Raw genomic sequence first — 20,054 nt, forward strand, 5'->3', positions numbered from 1 at the left:
TGGGAAAAATCCTTGTATGGCTTTTTCTGTAATTCAGAAAAAAAGAAAAAAGCAAATGTCATACTAAACCTTTTACGTTCTTTATTACCTGATCCTTTTCTCCATCTTGGGTTTTGTTTTACACTTGTATTTTCTGATTTGTTGCTTCGATTTTAAATGGTCAGAGAATGCCTTCTTTTGCTGAGAATTACGGAACCCAGATATTTTAAGAAAGGTGCAGTTTTAGTTGTAAAAAATTCATTTAAACATTCTCGGCTAGTAGGATTAGATATTAAGATTCTAAATTTTAGAGAAGGTTCCTTGCATTCATTTCACATCATGCCATTTCAAAGTTATTCTTCATCTGGTTATTCTAGGTCTTATCTAAGTGATTAGAATGAATAGCAATAGGAAAATATCCATGAATCTTAGCCTACTTTTGTTACATTTCTAATAAAAACAATTACCTTTGAATTACACACTAATTATACACTGCACAACTTACACAGTGGGTGATCTTGGGCAACTTATTGTGATGCTTCAACTTCTTCATGTATTAAAATTACAGTGTGATTTACATATTAGGGGATTTTTTTTGCATTTTAAATTATTTTTCTTGTGACTAGCAGAACTGTAAAAGGATTAGAAAATGATATTTCCAAATAAGAAATGAACTATCTAGTCACTGATGTTTTAAATATCCCCAAAAATATCTTAATCAACACATTAAGGAGGGAAGGGAAAGCCAATGTGCATTATTAAAAATCCAAATTAAGTTGTTATGAACACTATCATTATTAAATTGGTACATGACTCTGGTAGGTTGTATTTAAAGATTATTTATCAATTTAAATGAAAGCAAGACCTGGGGTTGTGGCTCAGGGGTGGAATGCTTGCCTAGCATGTGTGAGGCACTGGTTTTGATCCTCAGCACCACATATAAATAAATGAATAAAATAAAGGTCCATCAACAACTAAAAAATAAAACGAAAACAAGTAGCAACATAAAAATGAGTAAAACTATGAATCAAAATGCAGTCTGTAAAAAACAAAAAAAAATTTAAAAAATAAGTAAATGATTAGGGCAAGTCTTCATTTGAGCATATTAGTAGTTACTTTTATTTTTATTTACTTATGTTTCACTGATACATAAGTTGAACCTGTTCGTGGGGTACCATACGAGGTTTCAACACAATCATACATTTTATAATGATCAAATCTGGGTTAAATATCTATCTTCTCAAACTTTTATTACATCATTTCTTCATAGTGAAAACATGCGAAATCTTTCTTTTTTGCAATACACAGTACATTATCATTAGGTACAGTCTCCCTACTGTCAAGTGATAAAACACCTGATGTCTTTCTCATACTCCCTTGTAACTTGGTGCCCATTCTTCAACCCTCCCCTGCCCCTTGCTCCCCCTTCTCTCCCCAGCTTCTTGTAAACCAGTTTATGGTTCTCAATGTTTATGAAATCAACTGTTTTGGATTCCACATATGAATGAGATCCTGCAGTACTTGTCTGACTGTGCCTGATTTCTGTCACTTAACATAATGTCCTCTACTTCCCTCCAGGCTTATTATCATTGCCATAATAGTCATAATAGGTGTGAGTATATTATGAGATTGGAAGATAACAATCCTGAGTAAAATATGCAAAATAAGGAGCAAATCAACAGCTGCAAAAGGGATTTATTATTTCCATGTTACTCAATGAATCAGAAGATGAAGTGTGAAACACTTTGAGGGAGAATAATTGGAGATGTTTTAGTGACTATCAGACAATCTGTTGTTTACCCAAATTTAACTATTTAAATTTTTTGTTTTCTACAATTCTTGTTTTTTTTTTTTTGTTTTTTTTTTCTTATTCTGTATCCTGATCTTGTAAATTTGCTGTACTCAGTGGAAAGGGTATGAAGAGAGATGAGGAGAGAGATGTTCGTATCAATAATAAGACCATGAATTAAACCTGAAGGCAAGGAATAAAGAGTGCAAGTTCACTGTTTTGGTTGCAGAACCCACTCGTGCATTTTATTTTAGAACTTGAATAATAATTTTCTGTTCATTCCAGAGATGAGAACTCATGTTGAGTTAGTTGCATTTTGAGTTGCATTTTGTAACTTGCTATTAATTTTTATCACTGAAATGTAGCTTTTGGGTAGGTCTTGAAATCAGGTAGCATAGAACTTACATCATTTCCCTACAGTAACAATGTTGATTTGGCCATTCTAGGTCTTCAATTATTTCAGATAAACTTTAAAATTATCTTATCAACTTATTTAAAGGGACCTTCTGGGATGTCATTAGAACGCTGAAGCTACAAGTCAGTTTCAGAAGGACTGCCAGCTTAAAGCAACGTTGCCTTAATGCCATATGCCTCTTCATTTATGTAGGTCTTCTTTAATATGTTTCAGCAATAGTTTTTTCATTTGTATTGTAGTGTCTCACACATATTTTATTAAATTTGTCTATATGCATATTGTGGGGTATTTTGATGTTATAGAAATAGCATTTTATTTATATCACGTGTGTATATACACAAATACACATAAAACAATGGTGTGATATATATATATGATCTTAAAATTATTTCTAATTTTCAGAAATACAATTGACTTTAATATTTTGAGCTTCTAAACCACACCTTATTAGTTTTCTTCATCCTGGTGTTCTTCATTACTTAGTGTGTATCCAGGTTTGTATCTGATACCAACTTCCTTCAGAAGTTTCCTCTAACAAATTTTCTCATATTTTTGTTTATTGTCAGAATACGTCTTTATTTTAATTTGTTTTGACTCTTATATTTTTATAATTTTATTGGTGCGTTATAATTATGCATACTAGTGAGATGTGACTTTTGTTGGCGAATATTTCTACAGGCTATGGATCCTAGGTTGATAGTTTCTGTCTTTAATGTTGCCTTTTGCCTGACACGATGTTTGATGGAAAGTCTGCAAGTATTCTGGACTTTGTTTTAACATTCTTTCTTGATTACTTGCTTTTAGCAAATTAATATGATATGCCCTCATGTTTTATGTTTATTTACTGAATTGAGGTCAGCTGAGCTGGTTTGATTTGTGGGCTTATACATTTTATTGGTATTAAGAAATACCAATCCTCTCTTCCAATAATCTTCCACCAGTACTTTTCTTATTTTCCTGGACTCTGCTTACATGCTAGACTATTTCGTATTGTTCCACTGACATTTTGCGCCTCTCAACTCAGAAGAATTGACTTTTCTTTTAAAGGATCCAAGCAAATATAGATATTTGCATTTTTATTTTATTTTTTCAATATTTAAAATACATTTACAATGTCCATATGTGAAATTTAATGAAATCAATTGTCATCTAATAACTTAAAATCTTTAAGCATAACAAATTCTACAGACTGACTTTTTAAGCCACATTAGGTTCTAGAAGAACCAACTCATAAAATATACCAGCACATTTCAGTTGGTATTTTATATTTAAATTGAGTTAAATTGATATTTCCAGTGACTTTAAAGTAGCATTTGAATAGCTTTAACCCATGCTCAAAAGTTGTTTCTACACAAAATAAATAAAGACAACACAACGAAACAAAACTATGCAAATTTCAGGGAAAATATTTAAACTTGTGAATTAATTAAAATCTGTACTTTGGTTTCAATTTTGAGTTTGCCATATGGTAAACATGGAAAAGCTATATAAAGACACTTTCTTCATATCACCCTAATGGATAAGGAAAATAAAAACAACAGGAGCTAAACTAAGAAACGATTTGAACAATGCTGACCACGCATCTGCCTTCCTCTGATCCTCTTTGAGGTCAGCAAATTGCTTTTCACTGACTGAGGTTTGTTGGAATTGCTGCTCCTCACGTGATTTTCAGGAACTTAACTATTTTGCATAGCCGTGTGACACTGATAACACCAGGTTTTTTTAATTGTTGTGTTCAGTAAGTGCACATATGCAGCCAGAGGAGGTCCTGAAGCCTCCTTGGGGAGTTTCTTTTCCCTCTGTAAATTTTTCTTGTATATTTCAGCACAGAGCAGTGTTTTCCACCAGTGAAAAAGATCAGGACAGCTTCTTGTAATCCCTCTTAGACTCCAAATACAGCCTCAGCAGATTTGCTCTCTAATTCGTTCTCATCTCTGGAATGAATGCAATCAGGAGGGCTGGACACCATGCGGGGAGGGCCGGTGTGGTTGGGCTCAGCACCTCAGGGTACAATGACACCAGGACAGTTTTTTTGTGTTGCTACCAGCAGCAGCGTACTGCAGTTCTTACTGAGGACCTCTGACTACATATATATTATATACGTACATAATGTAAATTTGAACGCCATCCACATATATATGTAAATTACCCACACAAATACGTTATGTAGCAGTATAGGGGCATGTAAATACATATGCACAAATATATATCATTTTAAAAATTATAATAGTACAGAGAGGAAACAGACTGGAGGGGGAGGCTTTGCCAGGGTGGGCAGATTCAGCTGGTTTATTGATGAATTTCCTGGAAGGGAAGTGAGTGTGGCTATCCCTTAAGGGGCCAACCTCCTTCTTGGTCAAGCTCAGGAGGAAAGTTGCATCCCACTAACTCACTGGATTTTGCAATAGTAGTAAGGGGGACAGGATGCGATGGGGAAATGACAGCAAGAGGACCAGGGGCAGAGGCTGTTCTGCCCTCTGCCACAGACTTCTGGGAGAATCCATTCCCTCTCTCAGACCCATCTCTAGGGCTTAAGATGAGGGACTCTGTGTAGTACCCTCTTGTCTTTCTGTCCCTGAGAGCAAAGCCAACCTTCTAAATGGGGCTCCTTCATGCAGAGCCCACTGTCCCCTGGGGGACAGTGATTGCTCATGCTGTGTTCCTGGGTTCCTTTTGGCAGCATCCACACCCACAAGGAAAGGAGGAAGGAAGTTTGTGGCAGGGCGTGGCTGCTGCTGGCTCAGGTTCCCTCGCCCAGTATATCAAAGTCCACTTTCAGAGAAAAGTCACCCAGGGGGCCAGGGGCTCAGTGACCCCCATCCTCATGAGACCACTCCAAACATGAGTTTGCTGAACGAATTGTCCCCATAGGCGCCACCTCCAGTTTCAGTACTTCCCTGCAAGTCAAGAAGTGCCCAAACTTTCCTGAGGGAGAGAATAGCCGGAGGAGGAAGGCAGCTTTAGAGTAGATACCAATTAACCAGTGAGTGCTTTCAGCCTGATCTGGCCTTGGGGAACTAGAAAAAGAGAGGGTATCTGTAACTATATAAATAAACATGTGTATGTATAAAATAGGGCAGAAAGTATTTTTTCCTATGTTCATTATTACTGTTATGAGTTATATATTATTGAGTGCTCCTTGGAAGCAGAACAGTCATTATTTCTTGACTATTATTCTGAGTACCATCGTTTACTACATTTAATTAAATATTATTTCTCACTAGTACTGTAATAGTAATATTAGAATTAATTACTTACTATTGAATATTTCTTAGAAGCAGTGTATGCCTTTTATAAATATTTTCTTTCATTGTTATAACAATACTGTGTTGGTATTCTGTTTAATGGAATGGAAAACCAAGATTACAAGAACTCAAGACTTTTTTAGTATGGGAAGTCATTTAAGTATTAGGTTGACAATTCACACATGACTCCATGCCTCTCATCATTACTAGGTTCTATTTGCGATTAATCTTGAAGGTGCTAAGAGTTTATAAAAAGGGAGTGCAGGAACATTTCATAAATCTACAACTTAGAGGTGTCTGATCCTGTGTGGCTGCACAAACTTCACTAAGGAACAGCTGGTGAGTTTCAGAACATGAGGACTCGTAGGAACTATGTTAGAGTTTGGATTTAGGAATGTCCCCCCAGAAGTTCATGAATTAGGCAGTGCAGCAGTGTTTACAGGTGAAGCACTGTGATTGAATTATGAGAGCTTCAACTTTATCTGTGGATTAGTCCACTTGATGGATTAATAATTTGAATGTCCTAATGTTCAGTAATTGTAGAAAAGTAGGCATGACTGGAGAAGGTAGGTCACTGGGGTTATGCCCTTGAGCACTATATCTTATGTCTTATCCCTGGCTCTTCTCTCTCTCTCTCTTCATATATATACATATTATATATATATATATATTATATATAAATATATATTATATAAATACATACCATTATATAACATGTATTTATATATAATATATATTGTCTTTATATATGAATACATATTTTATATATATATGTTTGTTTTCTGGTGGCCATGAGCTAAGCAACTTTCCTCTGCCTTTCTTCCATGGTGTTCTGCCTCACCTCAGATCCAGAGCAGTGTCCTCATGGAGTCAGATGATCATAGACCGAACCTTTCAGACCATGAGTCAAAATAAACTATTCCTCCTCTAAGTTGTTCTTGTCAGATATTTTGGTCACATGGATGAAAAGCTGACTAACACAATTATCAATTATCAGTCTGAGAACCCAGAGTGAAGCCTCTAAAGAGTTTATGACACCTCAGCTGGGACCAAGGGCTGATCCACTGTCTCAGGCAGGCAAAGCTGGAAGACTTCTCAGCTCACCAGTTTCTTGCTGTGATCCCATTAAAGGAGTAATTTGAAGCTCCTGAAGAGCATGTAAGAGATGCTATAGCATTTTGGAACTAGAATGGGCGAAGGGAAGGAGCATTTGGTTTTAACTTCATTTCTACTGTTTTATAACTATGTGATCTTGGTAAGTCACTTGCCTAAGGCCACATGGTTAATGGGAGCAGAACTCTTGTCTCTTCAGATGTTCTCATGCTGTTAGCCTGTGGTCTAAGAATGATGAAGAGGAAAAAGCTCAGCAATTAGTGGAGAGGATGTGGAGAAAAAGGAAACTTTTGACACTTAGTGGGATTGTAAATAAGTGCAACCACTATGGAAATCAGTGTGCAGGTTCCACAAAAGACCAGGCATAGAACTACCATATGATCCAGCTAAGCCACTCCTCAGCAGTTACCCTCAAAAATTGAAGTCATCATGCCATAGCGATACATGCATGTCCGTGTTTATAGCTGCTCAATTCACAATAGCCAAACTATGGAACCAAACTAGGTGTCCGTCAACTGACAAATGGATAAAGAAAATGTGGTATATATACACAATGGAGTTTTATTTAGCCATAGAGAAAAATGAAATTATGACATTTGAAGGAAAATGGATGGAACTAGAGACCATCATGTTAAGTGAAATACAGCAAACTCAGAAGATTAGGGTGATATTTTTCTCTCAAATATGGAAGCTAGAGAGGAAAAAGGAAAAGAAAGATGGGTGCGGATCTCATGAAATCAAAGGGAGGTCAGTATAGGAAAGGGATCAACCACCAAAGGGAGGTGGCTCTGTAGGGGGAAAGTCTGGGGAACGATACTGGCAAAATTATATTATTACATTGTGTATCTTGTGCATGTAGGAATATGTAACAGCAAATCCCATCAGTTACAAAACTATTCTGCATCAAAACATGCCACATCTATTTCCTACCACTCCAACACTTGACACGGTTCTGTTGAAAGATCATCCTCCCTCTTGGGGGCCATAGGCGTGGCATGTCTCCATGTGTAGTTGCTTTTAATACTGATAATCAATATATCCTTAGATTCATATTATAGAGAATACTGGGGAGATTTCATGGTGCTGGGACACAAAATAACATACAATAAAGTTTAATATTAATACTTAGATAAAATTATCAATAAGCAATTATGATTTGCTCAAATTTGTAAGGAGCCTGTGATTTCTTTTAGTATACAAATTCTCTAAAAGTTATATATAAGTATGTGAGAGTATTCCTCTGAGCTTTGATGTAGTGTTTGGTCTTCATTGCTTTCTTAGTGTTTATGATTAAGTTTAAGGATATTTTTCCCACTTAATAAATAAATAGGTTAATCCTAGGTACAATTTGTATTCTTTCTATGTCTAGTTAGAGTTTTAGTCCATCATTGAGTACATGAAATAGAACAAATATTAACTATAAGCTGATTCCTCTATTCTCTGTTAGTAATAACAAAAACATTCCACTGTTAATAACAAACATTACAGTTCTTGGGAGGGGTAACTTCTACAGAAACTTAATGTCGTATTCTTTCAGGGAATTTAAAACTAACCAGAGGGCTGGGGATATAGGTCAGTTGGTAGAGTGCTTGCCTTGCAAGCTCAAGGCCCTGGGTTCAATCCCCAACACCAAAAAAAAAAAAAAAAAAACAACAACTAAACGGAGCATGGTGTCCTCTACCTTGCTGGAAACTGTTTTTCTTTCTAAGCTATTATACAGTAAAAACATGTTTCTTGAATAAGATCATTAATTATACTCTTGAAGATTTTTTACTTAACATTTCCTTGTATTAACCATGAAATGATGTAATCAATACCAAAGAAAAAACATATAAAAAGACTCTGTGAACAATAAAGATTCAGACTCAGCCTCAGAACACTTGGTGTCTCTGTGTGCTGTTTCTCCACCACACCAATGCCTCCTATCCACCTCAGAACCCCGGCTGCTGCTAGGGCTGGACCCCGGCAAAAACATAGGAAAAAATTAAAAATAAACATTCATGTCGAAAAATTGATATATAATTTTACATGTTTAATAATAAAAGTAAATTAAAATATTGCTTTACCTAAGAAAACAAAAGAGCTCAGCAATTAGTACCAAGGTAAGTCAGCCCTTATGGCTATCAAGGGGAGTGTCCTGGCTTTGAACAGAGGTGTTATGACTCCGAGACTTCTCCTACCCCTGCATACAGCTGCTGCTTCTGACTGAAAAACTCAACACAGCCTGCCATGGCCAGGTGGGAAATTAGGGAGGCATATCTTGATCTAGAGAATTGAGACTCAGGGAGAGGAGGGTAACAATGCCCAGCTGTGTGAACATGGCTGACTTATAATAACTCTAAATATTCATTCAGCATTAACTCTACATCAGCATTAGGCAAAATGTGCATTATTTGTGCTAATAACTTCAACTTTTTTGGTTCTGAATTTCCTTAACATTGCTTGACTCTAATAACTAACTGGCAAGATTGTGTTAAGGATTAAAGACATGGCAGAATACTGGCTAATAAAATATAAGAATGCCTAAGATTAATGCTCCTAAGTATTATTGGATCAAAAGGAGCAGTTAGATAGTCTTAGTAGAACAGAATCTGAGTAAGAAAGAGATGAATAAAACCTTAATCACATTACAAATGGTGGAATAGTTTGAGGATGAAATTTACCAAAAACTGGGTGATGCTGTTGTAGCCAGGACTATGGCAAAGGGAGACTCCTACACATTGCAATTTTATGTGACCGTTTGCTGTTGACCATTGGAACATCTCAAGATTCATGTTGCCGCCACATTCCTGTGATGTGCTGTTTATCACCTTTAATCAGTAGACTGTCAAATATTATGGAAAATCCCTCATGAAACCAACGTTTTGTATTTTTCACTGCTTCATACTACAGTTTCTCTCCTTAAGTAACAGGCCAAGTCTGCTAAGGAGCAAGTACTCACCCATAGTTTTGAGAACCAGGACCTGGCAGAAGTCAAAGTTATGGCACTGAACCCAATTCAACTGGCCAGATAGTCACAGACGGTTTTTCTGGAATACTAGGTTTGTTGTGTTCTAATGACTCTTTTATAACGAGCACTAGAGTGTCATCACATGCTTTTTATCTGTTAGCACGTGGAAAAGAGTCTTCTATTGTGGAATCTGAGGAACTGTAGCAGTTAGCTTCAAAATCTTTATATTCGATTTCAGGTTGTGTCAGTCAGTTTCCATTACTGTAAAAGAATTCCTGAGGTAATCTACTTAAGAAGAATAAAGGTTTACTTTGGCTCAAAGTTTTGGTTGTTTCAGTCCATGGTTGGGTGGACCCATTGTTTTGAGGCCTGTGGTGAAGCAGCACATCATGTCAGGAGCGCATAGTAGATGAAGTCCATTCACATCATGGTGGGGGAGTAAAAGAGAAGGGAAGGGACAAGCATCCCATAGTCCCACTTTAAGTCATGCTTCCAATGATTGGAAGACCTCCCTCTACATCCTAATTCTTAGTGTTTCTAACACTTGACAGTAGCGCCAAGATAGGAACTAAACTTTTTAACACATTTTTTTGGAGGGGCATTTCAGATCTAAACTATACCATATATTTTATTCAAAAATTCATTATACTGTTCTTTTTTTCCCCCTTAAACAGAGAGTAAGTCAACAATGGTAGAGCTCATTCTAATTTTAAAGACTACTTTCCTCCACCACAAATTTTTAATCAAAACAGAATATCACACAATAGCTAACTGGGAATACTTATCTGTTATTAAGATCTGTTATTAAGGGACAACCACAAATCATTCATCTCTTTTTCAATCAGAAAAATCAGAAATCATCAGTAAACAATTGGTTATGTGTAAATGTTAAGATTCAACACAACCATGCACATACATACACACCCTCAATTTTATGAGCTCTATTTCCCTGAAATATCTTGTCATGTTCTCCTTGCCCATACCTACTATGGCAGGCTCATACTTACTATATCAGGTCTCTCAGTTTCCCTGCTCACACTCACACGCACACACACACACACACACAGAGAGAGAGAGAGAGAGAGAGAGAGAGAGAGAGAGAGAGAGAGAGAGAGATTCTCTTATTTGCTATTGTGGACATTTGACATTTATTGACACATACTGAGTAAAAGTCCCTATGCCTGATGCCAGAGTTTCCAAAGTGAATAATACATACTCCTTGTCTTCAAGGAATTTACAGTCAAATCAGAAAAATGGAGATGACAATAAAATATGGAAGTATTATACAGAGCACAAGAGCTATTACACATTCCCTGTTATTTGAACACACACACACAATAGTGAGTACTTTTTCTGCCTCAAAATGTAGAAAATAACATGTATGTGCATGTGTTTGAGAGGGAGAGAAAGAAGGAGAAGAGAGAGAAAAAGAGAATCCTTTTGAGAATTTACCTGTGCGCATCAGACACCTGGCGCCACCTTCCTGCCACAGGAGGAATTTCACCAGAATTCTTCTGTGATGTATCTATCTTCTGCACCTGCCCTCCAGTCCATTCCGCACACTCCTGGCCACCATATTTCCACCATGGCCACATCACCATCTAACAGAAGGTCTGGTATCTAGGAATCTTCTTGGGATTCTCTTCTGCCTTGCCGTTGTTATCAGGGAAGGAACCCAACCCATTTGACAACGCCTGAAGCCATCCTAGGCCCACCCTTCCTGCTGAGTCAGACATCCATGTCTTTGGTTCTTAAGCAGAAATGACCGTCCAGCCCAAGGGACATGAGAATGGTATCTACCTTGTGATACGATAATTACCGAAATGACCTTTGTAGAGCACTGACCACACTTTGTAGAGTGTGACACACAGAATATGCTCAGTTGTCCTGATTTTAATTTCTATTTCCCCTCCCTGCCTTCTCCCCTACTCCAACTTGATCCTCTCTGATTAAAAGTTTACATCCAAAACCCCTGTGGGATTTTTCAACCTTGTTCTCATCAAATCTCTCATTTCTTCAAGGAAGTCTAGAGAGTGCTGTAGACAGACGGTCCTGGAACTGGGCAGTAAACTTGTTTTTCCTTCCTGCAATAGAGAAAGATTTCAGATGCATGGACTTTTCCGTAGCTTCTGCACCGGTGTCTGTACTGACACCTCCTGGTGATCAAGAGAAGCATCTTTTCCTCCCAGACAAACAGAAAAGGCAAAGCACAGCCATGATCTGCCTGCGGAGGGAGGACCCCAGGAAAGCCCACTTGCAGACTCTGTCCTTTGCCATGTTCCCAGTTGTTACCAGTGAGAGCGGAACCATGATCTTCCTAAAACTCTTACATCTTTTCAAATAATATATCATAAAACCATAATCATAAGAGAATTGAGATTGCTCTGTTTATATCAAATAAAATGAATTTTAAGAAATATTGTTAAAGATAGAGAGGGAAATTTTACAGGGATAAAGGAGTCAGTTGAGCAGGGAGCTAACGATTGTAAATGAACATGCACCTAACAGCAAGACCTCGAAAAATATAAACCAAAATGAAAAAGTAAGAGGAGAATCAGAAACTCACCAGAAAAAGTCGAATTAAAAAAATCTGCTCTCTGTTACTGATATCAATCATTAATCATTAAAAATTGCCTCTATACTTGTTTCTCCTTAATATTTGGTCGCTGAGAAGGGGATGGAAACATTATTCTCACCTTGCAAAATTATTTCTGCAAAGCAAAATCAGTCTTGACACAGGGAAGGGACCAGGATTCAAAGTTATCTTTGTCCATAGGGATGCTTTAAGAATATAACTAGAATGAATTCATATAGATATTGTAATTGAGGGGAATTTTTGTCTAAATAAAAGAATAAAGAGAAAACAGAAATGTTATGATAAATATCATCCGAGGAGGAGCCAGGAAACTGTTAGAATATCCATGTTTCTATGCACTGAAGACTGCTATCTTGGGATACTATCATGAAATCTAGATGATGATTCCTTTCTTCAGTAGAGTGACTCAGTGGAAATTATGCACACCAAGGTTAAAAATAACGGAAGCTTGCAACTTAAAGCCCAAGAGGCTTTGGGTAGACAGCAAGGTGAGCACAGCCCATTTGGGGTTTATTTATTCCGGTAGATCTTAGCATGACTCTGCCTGCGTCTGGTCTGGGGATCTGCAAGAGCCCTGGCTGGGAGCAGATCCAGGCTGTAGGGGTGAGGCCCTGGGGTGCAGCAGAGACTTCTCTGCTTCCTCTTCACCATGACCTGCTCAGTAATGATGTGTGCACAGACAATATGGAATAGATGCTTCTTTACCTACTAACCAGAGTCAGCATACTTATTTTTGCCAGATTTGTTTCCATGTTACATTGTAAAACGAATTAATCTTTGTAAGTGGAATTGAAGGCCAGCCTGAGCCTCTGTTCTATTTTTCACCCTTTTAAAGCTCAAAGACAATTATTTTTTTGGGTTTTATTTATCTTCTCATACACATATTTTTTTTTACCACATATGCTTTTGTATGCATGAAAACTTTTTTTTTTTTTTTTTAGAATTCAAGAGTTTTGGGAAATAAGATCATTTTCTTCACCAGAAGCTCAAAATCCCATCTTTCCATATTTTTATGTGCATCATAGTTGTACATCACTTGTCGTATATTTGTTCATGCACACAATGTAATGATATCATTTGACCAATATTATTCCCAGGATTTTGGCTTTGCCTTCCCTCCTCCCTCCCCTGAGCCCTTTCCTCTACCAATCACCCTTTGATTTTCAAGAGATCTGCACCATCTTCTTTTCCTTTTTCCTTTCTAGCTCTCACATATGAGAGAAAACATATGACCCTCGACCTTCTGAGTTTGGCTTATTTCACTTAATATAATGGTCTCAAGTTCCATCCATTTTCCTGCAATTACATCATTTTATTCTTCTTTATACCTGAGTAATACTCCATTGTGTATATATGCAACATTTTCTTTATCCGCTCATCTGTTAATGGACACCTAGGCTGGTTCCATCATTTGGCTATTGTGAATTGTGCTGCTATTAACATGGTCTGCATGTGTCACTGTAGCATGACTTTAATTCCTTAGACTCAGTCCCCAGGAGTGGCATAGCTGGGTCATATGGTGGTTTCATGCATGGTCTTTTGAAGAACCTCCATGCCGATTTCCATAGTGGTTATACTAATTCACAATCCCACCAAGAGTGCAAAAGTTCAAAATCCCATGTGTTCTTAGACTCTGAAATCCACAGAGTGATTTCTCACATGTATACATATTCAGCAGCAATTCAGGAAATTTCTATAGCCACATATATCACTATAAATTCTATCTTTTGCATAAAATCTTTAACTTATCAATAAACATATTAATTTTTTTGTTTGAGAATGTTAGCCATAGGCTCACATATTATTTTTATTTAAAAAATTTTTAATTTATTTAGTAAGGAAATAAATTAATTTATTTAGTAAGGAAAGATTACTCTACCATCAGGTGCCAAGTGCTGTTCTAAATGTTAATGAAACAAAGAGGAAAAGTCTTATTTTTCTAGCACATTGTAGAGAAAAACTTTGTCATAATATTTTTTATTTACTTTAATAGATTTTATAATTATCCCACTTAGTCTTTGAAGGTTTTTAGCAAGGATGTCAAAACTCAAGAAGTCCAAACATTTCCAGTGATGGTGTAAATTGATAAAAGTTTCAATTTGCAATTTGGAATGTATAATGCACAGTATAATATGATCCTGATAATTGACCCAGCAAGACCACAGGTGGAAATATATAAACAAAGTGTTAAGTGAATATTTATGTATAATAACAAGAATTCTATTTAAACACAAGTCATCTTGAGAATGGTGAATAAATTATATTTTGATATTCTGTAACAAATATTGCACAGGCAGAAAGTGAAAAATAAGAAGAAACATAGAAAGATTTTAATATAATACTAACAGTGAAAAAGTCCTGGTGAAATTTCTTTGAAGCCATTTATGGACATCAGTGGAATGCTAGCAAACCAATAATATTAAAATAGTCTTATTTAATTAAAAGTTTTTGCAAGATCTGTAGGCTTTAAAAGCATTTGGGCTCATTGGATTTTTTTTCTTTTTACAGAAAACCCAAGAAAGGTTTTATTCGTGAGGTCGATCAGAGATGATGGCTTTTAACAATGGCATAATCATGCTACTTAGGATTTTGTATTTTCTCCCAGTTCTTCCTCTTTCCCTTCCCTCCTCCCTCCCCTCTACTCCACGGATCTTTCCACTATTGACTTACATTTTTTTAAATTAATGACTCGTGGGTATACATACTGATGAGAGTCACTGTGGTATATTCGTATACGCACATAGGAAAGTTAGGTCAGATTCAGTCCATTGTTCTTTCCTTATCCTGTCCCTCCTCCCTCTCCCTCAATCCCTTCCTCTACTTCACTGATTTTTCTTCTGTTTTGATGGAATCCCCCTTTTGTTTCTTTTTCTTTTTTAAAATTTTAAGCTAGCTTCTACATGTCAGAGAAAACATTCAATCTTCAGCTTTCTGAGTCTGGCTTATTTCACTTAGCATGACATTCTCCAGTTGCATTCATTTAGTAGCAAATACCACAATTTCTTCTTTATGGCTGAGTAATATTCCATTGCATACATATATACCACATTTTCTTTATCCATTCATTTGTTGAAGGGCACTGAGATTGGTTCCGCAACTTGACTATTATGAAATGTGCTGCTACAAACATTGATGTGGCTGTGTCCCTGTAATGTGCTGAGTTTAGATTTTTCGGATATATACTGAGGAATGGGATAGGTGGGTCATATCATGGTTCCTTTCCTAGATTTTGAGGAATTTCCACAACACTTTCCAGAGTGGTTGTACTAATTTGCACACCCACCAACAATGTGTGAGTATACCTTTCCACCCACATTATTGACAACACTTATTATTTGTATTCTTGGTAATTGCCATCTGACAAGAGTCAAACTGTCAACATAGTTTTGATTTATGTTTCCCTCATTTTTAGAGATGTTGAATTTTTTTTTCTTATATTTTTTGGTCTTTTGTATTTCTTCTTTGGAGAAGTATCTATTTAGTTCTTTTACCTGCTTATTTATTGGGTCATTTATTTTGAGGGGTCAAGTTTTCTGAGATCTTCATATATTCTGGAAATTAATCCCCGGAGAAACAGGGGCAAAGATCTCCCATTCTGTAGGCTCTCAATAAATGCCTGCAGGGTTTTTTTGTTTTTTTGGGTTTTTTGGTGTTTTGTTTGGTTTTGTTTTGTTTTCTGCTCTGTGAGGCTTTTCAATCTGATGCTATCCTACTTGTTGAACTTTGGTTTTATTTCTTGTGCTTTAGGAGTCTGTTTAAGGAAGTTGATTCCTGTGGCAGTATGTTGGAGAATTGAGCCTATGTTTTCTTCTAGCAGTTACTAAGTTTCTGGTCTCATTTCTAAGCCTTGGTCCACTTTGAATTCACTTTTGTATAGGGTGAGAGATGGGAGTCAAGTTTGATTCTTCTACATAGGCATAGTAGGTTTCCCAGGACCGTTTGTTAAGAAGGCTTTCTTTACTCCGACGTGTGTTTGTGGCACCTTTGTCTAGTGTCAGATAACTGTATTTATGTGGGTTTGTCTCTGTGTCTTCTATTCCATTGGTCTTCGTGTCTTTTTTGGTGCTGGTACCATGCTGTTTTTGTTATAACTCAGTAGTGTAATTTAAGGTTTGGCATTATAATTCCTATAGCATTTCTCTTTCTTCAGGACTGCTTTGACTATTCTGGGTTCTTTATTTTTTCCAAATGAGTTTTAGAACTGCTTTTTCTAGTTCTGTGAAGAATGTCATTGACATATTGATGGGGATTGCATTGAATCTGTATGTTGCTTTTGGTAGTATGGCCATTCTGATGTTATTAATTTTCCCCATGCAAGAACACGGGAGATCTTTTCACCTTTCAAAATATTCTTCAACTTCTTTCATCAGTGTTTACAGTTTTCATTGTCGAGGTCCTTCACTCCCTTTGTTAGATTAATTTCCAAGTATTTTTGAGGTTACTGTTAATGGAATAATTTTCCTAAGTTCTTTTTCAGTCAAGCCATTATTGCAGTAAAAGAAAATGATTAATTTATGTACATTGAACTTGTATCCTGCTACTTTGCTAAATTTATTTATCAGCTCTAGAAGTCTTCTGGTGGAGATTTTTAGTCTTCTAAATATAAGATCATGTTATCAACAAAGATCATTTTAGTTCTTCTTTCTCTATTCGTATCCCTTTAATTTCCTTCTCTTTCCTGATTATTCTGACTAGATTTTCAAGGAATATGTTCAATAGGTGTGGTGAGAGTGGGCATCCTTCTCTTGTTCCTGTTTTTAAAGGAAATGCTTTGACCTTGGATTTGTCATATATAGTATTTACAATGTTGAGGTAAGTTTCTTCTATTCCTAGTTTCTCTAGTGTTTTAAACATGACTGGGTGCTGTACTTTGTCAAATGCTTTTTCTGCAGTTATTAAAATAATCATGTGATTCTAGTCCTCAACTCTATGTGGTGAATCCCATGTTTTGCTTTGCATATGCTGAACCAATCTTACATCCCTGGGATGAAACCCCCTTGATCATGGTGCACGATCTTTTTAATCTGTTTTTGTATGTGGTTTGCCAATATTTTATTAAGAATTTTTGCATCTAGGTTCATCAAGGGCATTGGCCTGAAGTTCTCTTTCCTTGGTGTGTCTTCATCTGGTTTTAGTATCAGGCTGATACTAGCTTCCTAGAATGAGTTTGGCAGTGTTCCCTCCTTTTCTATTTACTGGAATAATTTAAGGAGGATTGGGATTAATTTTTCTTTAAAAGTCTGGTAGAAGTTGTCTGGGAATCTGGCTGGTCCTGGGATTTTGTTGTTGTTGTTGTTGTTGGAAGACTTTTGATAATTGCTTCAATTTTATTACTTGATATTGATCTGTTTAAATTTTCTATATCTTCATGGTTCAGTTTGGGTAGGTAGTATATCCATAGGAATTTGTATCAATATCTTCAAGATTTTCTAGCTTATGCGAGTATAAATTTTCAAAATAGTTTCTAATGACCCTCTGGATTTCCGTAGTATCTGTTGTTGGTGATACTTCCTTTTTCATCTCTTTCTTTTGGTTAGCTCACCTAAGGGTTGATCAAGCTTTTTTATCCTTTCCAAAAACCAAATCTTTGTTTCATTGATCCTTTGTATTTTTTTTTTAATTTTCAATTGATTATGTGTTCTTTTTAGAGAATAACTTATGCTCTTTTCAGTAGAAGCACTGTGCCAAGCTCTTAGGGAATTCATAAGAGAAAAAGACACAAAATTTATCTCTGGAAAGTGTTGAAGATTTTGGCAAAACAACAAAAAAATGTTCTTTATTTATATCCTGTCTCCTTGGAAGGGAGAGATATTCTTAATTGTGTCAATTCAGGCACTTTATCTGAAGATAATGACCTTAGGCAGCACCTAAATGTGTAAACTGCCAAGTGGAATATCTGGGGTGGATTAGGACATGGTAGTGCAGGGAAGACTCCTTCTTCCCATCCAGTATCATCACAGCCAGGCATTCACGTGGTTGGAGTTCTTGTCTCCCCTTCTCTCCACGTGACCTTCCTCTGTGCATACACCCGCCTTTTCATGTATTGGTAGATTCAAGCTGCAAGGGAAGATACTTCTTTTATATTTGTTGGTAAACCTTTCCACTTATGTGTCCATGTTCTCTCCACCTCAAGATGCCTCTGTGCCAGCAATGTCTCTGTGTCTTCTGAGTTGAGAGGCATTTGAAGTACTTTCCAGAATCCTGTGAACTCATTATGAACTTCAGTCTCTACTTATTTAGAAATTGGCCAAAACAAATTCTTAGTGGTAAGATGGGAAATGGTGGTTTACAAAACAATAATTATGTGATACATTCACCAGACATTCTATTTTCTATTTTTCTCCAAATGTACTTTCATTCGTAGTATAAAAGACACAGTTCCCTTCATTCTCTCATGCATTCACTTTTACTAATTAATCTAAAATACATTGAATGTGTATTGTTTACTTTGTTTTAAGACATGTGTTAGTTAACCTTTCATCACTATGACAAAATACCACCTACTAAGAGTCCATTCACATGATGACTCTATCAATGAATTATCTATGGATAGGATTAGATCTCTTGTGATTCAATCACTTCCCAAAAACCCCATCTCTCAACATTGTTCATTTGTAGACCATGTCTTCACCACATCAGTCTTTGGGGAACATTCCAGCTCTTAATTATAACAATGATAAAAGAGTGGCATCACCCACTTCCTCAAGAAACACATGTCATATAAATGACAAATAGTTATATGGAAAAATTATAACTCGATTAAAAGATAAAAATTGGGATCTTGATATTAATTTAATACCTCTTAAAAAGTTTCATGAAATCCCCAGTAGCCATATACACAAAGACATATTCATGAGCTCAAGCATATGTATAGTCTACCAGAAAGCCACAAGTGTGTTCCACCATAGAACCTTTGTAAGTGGTGGTCCCAAAGCCACCGTGTTGACATTCATATTTCCCTGACTCTCGGATAATACAGGAATGTGTCTCACGGTTTTCATGGATTCATTTTTTTTAAAGAGTGGCCCTCTCTCCCAGTTCTCAAACTTTTGAACATGCTGACACAAATTGTCAGCTACACAAATACTTCACAAGATCATTCAGAAATTTACAAGATTACTCAATATTTTACAGTGGTTTCAGATATGGCTAAAATTGCCATGGGCCTCTGCCTAGGCTGTTGTGAAAACATCAGCTGAGCAGTTGGGGATTACAGGGGGAATATCTGCACTATAAGGTGTTTAGGAATATCCCTGGCCTCTCCATCCACCAGGCACCAATCATTCCTTCTGACTGTTGTGAAAACTAAAGTGACTCCAGTTTTGGTGAGGAGCAGAATCATCTCCAGTTGATAACTACTGGACAAGATAAAGGATTGCAGAGGTAAATTGACAATTTCACACCAAAAAATTTTTTTCAAAGCCACTGAGGACTTAGTGGAATAATTGCAGATATTATGCTGCCATATTTCCAGGTTACTGCACTAAGTGGCTTGACCAGATCAGATTCTGAAGATCCTTGTCAAGACTTATTGACTCAACTTGAAGCTTATGAAGACTTGGTACTACAAGATACAGATCCTATTAACTGTGCTCCATGAGACATGTAGACATTGTCAGAACAGTTTTTTGTTTGTTTGTTTTTGTCACACCAAAGCATCCTGGGTCCATGCTGGATGCTGGCCACCAAAGGGACTTCTTGATAGGAATCTTGTGCATATTCCTTTCCCCCCATGTCTTTTATTATGCAATCTCTCTCTCTCTCTCTCTCTCTCTCTCTCTCTCTCTCTCTCTCTCTCTCTCTCACACACACACACACACACACACACACACACACACAATTAGCATGTCTATAAGTCCTTCGTTTTATGGTTGGCCAGCCAATACTAATATCTGTACTCCATACATTAAAGGATCTCTTTTCACTTCAATGATCTGTTACTACTTGTAGATAAATTTTAATTCCTA

Source organism: Sciurus vulgaris (genome assembly GCF_902686455.1).
Source record: "Sciurus vulgaris genome assembly, chromosome: 11".
Classification (NCBI taxonomy): domain Eukaryota; kingdom Metazoa; phylum Chordata; class Mammalia; order Rodentia; family Sciuridae; genus Sciurus; species Sciurus vulgaris.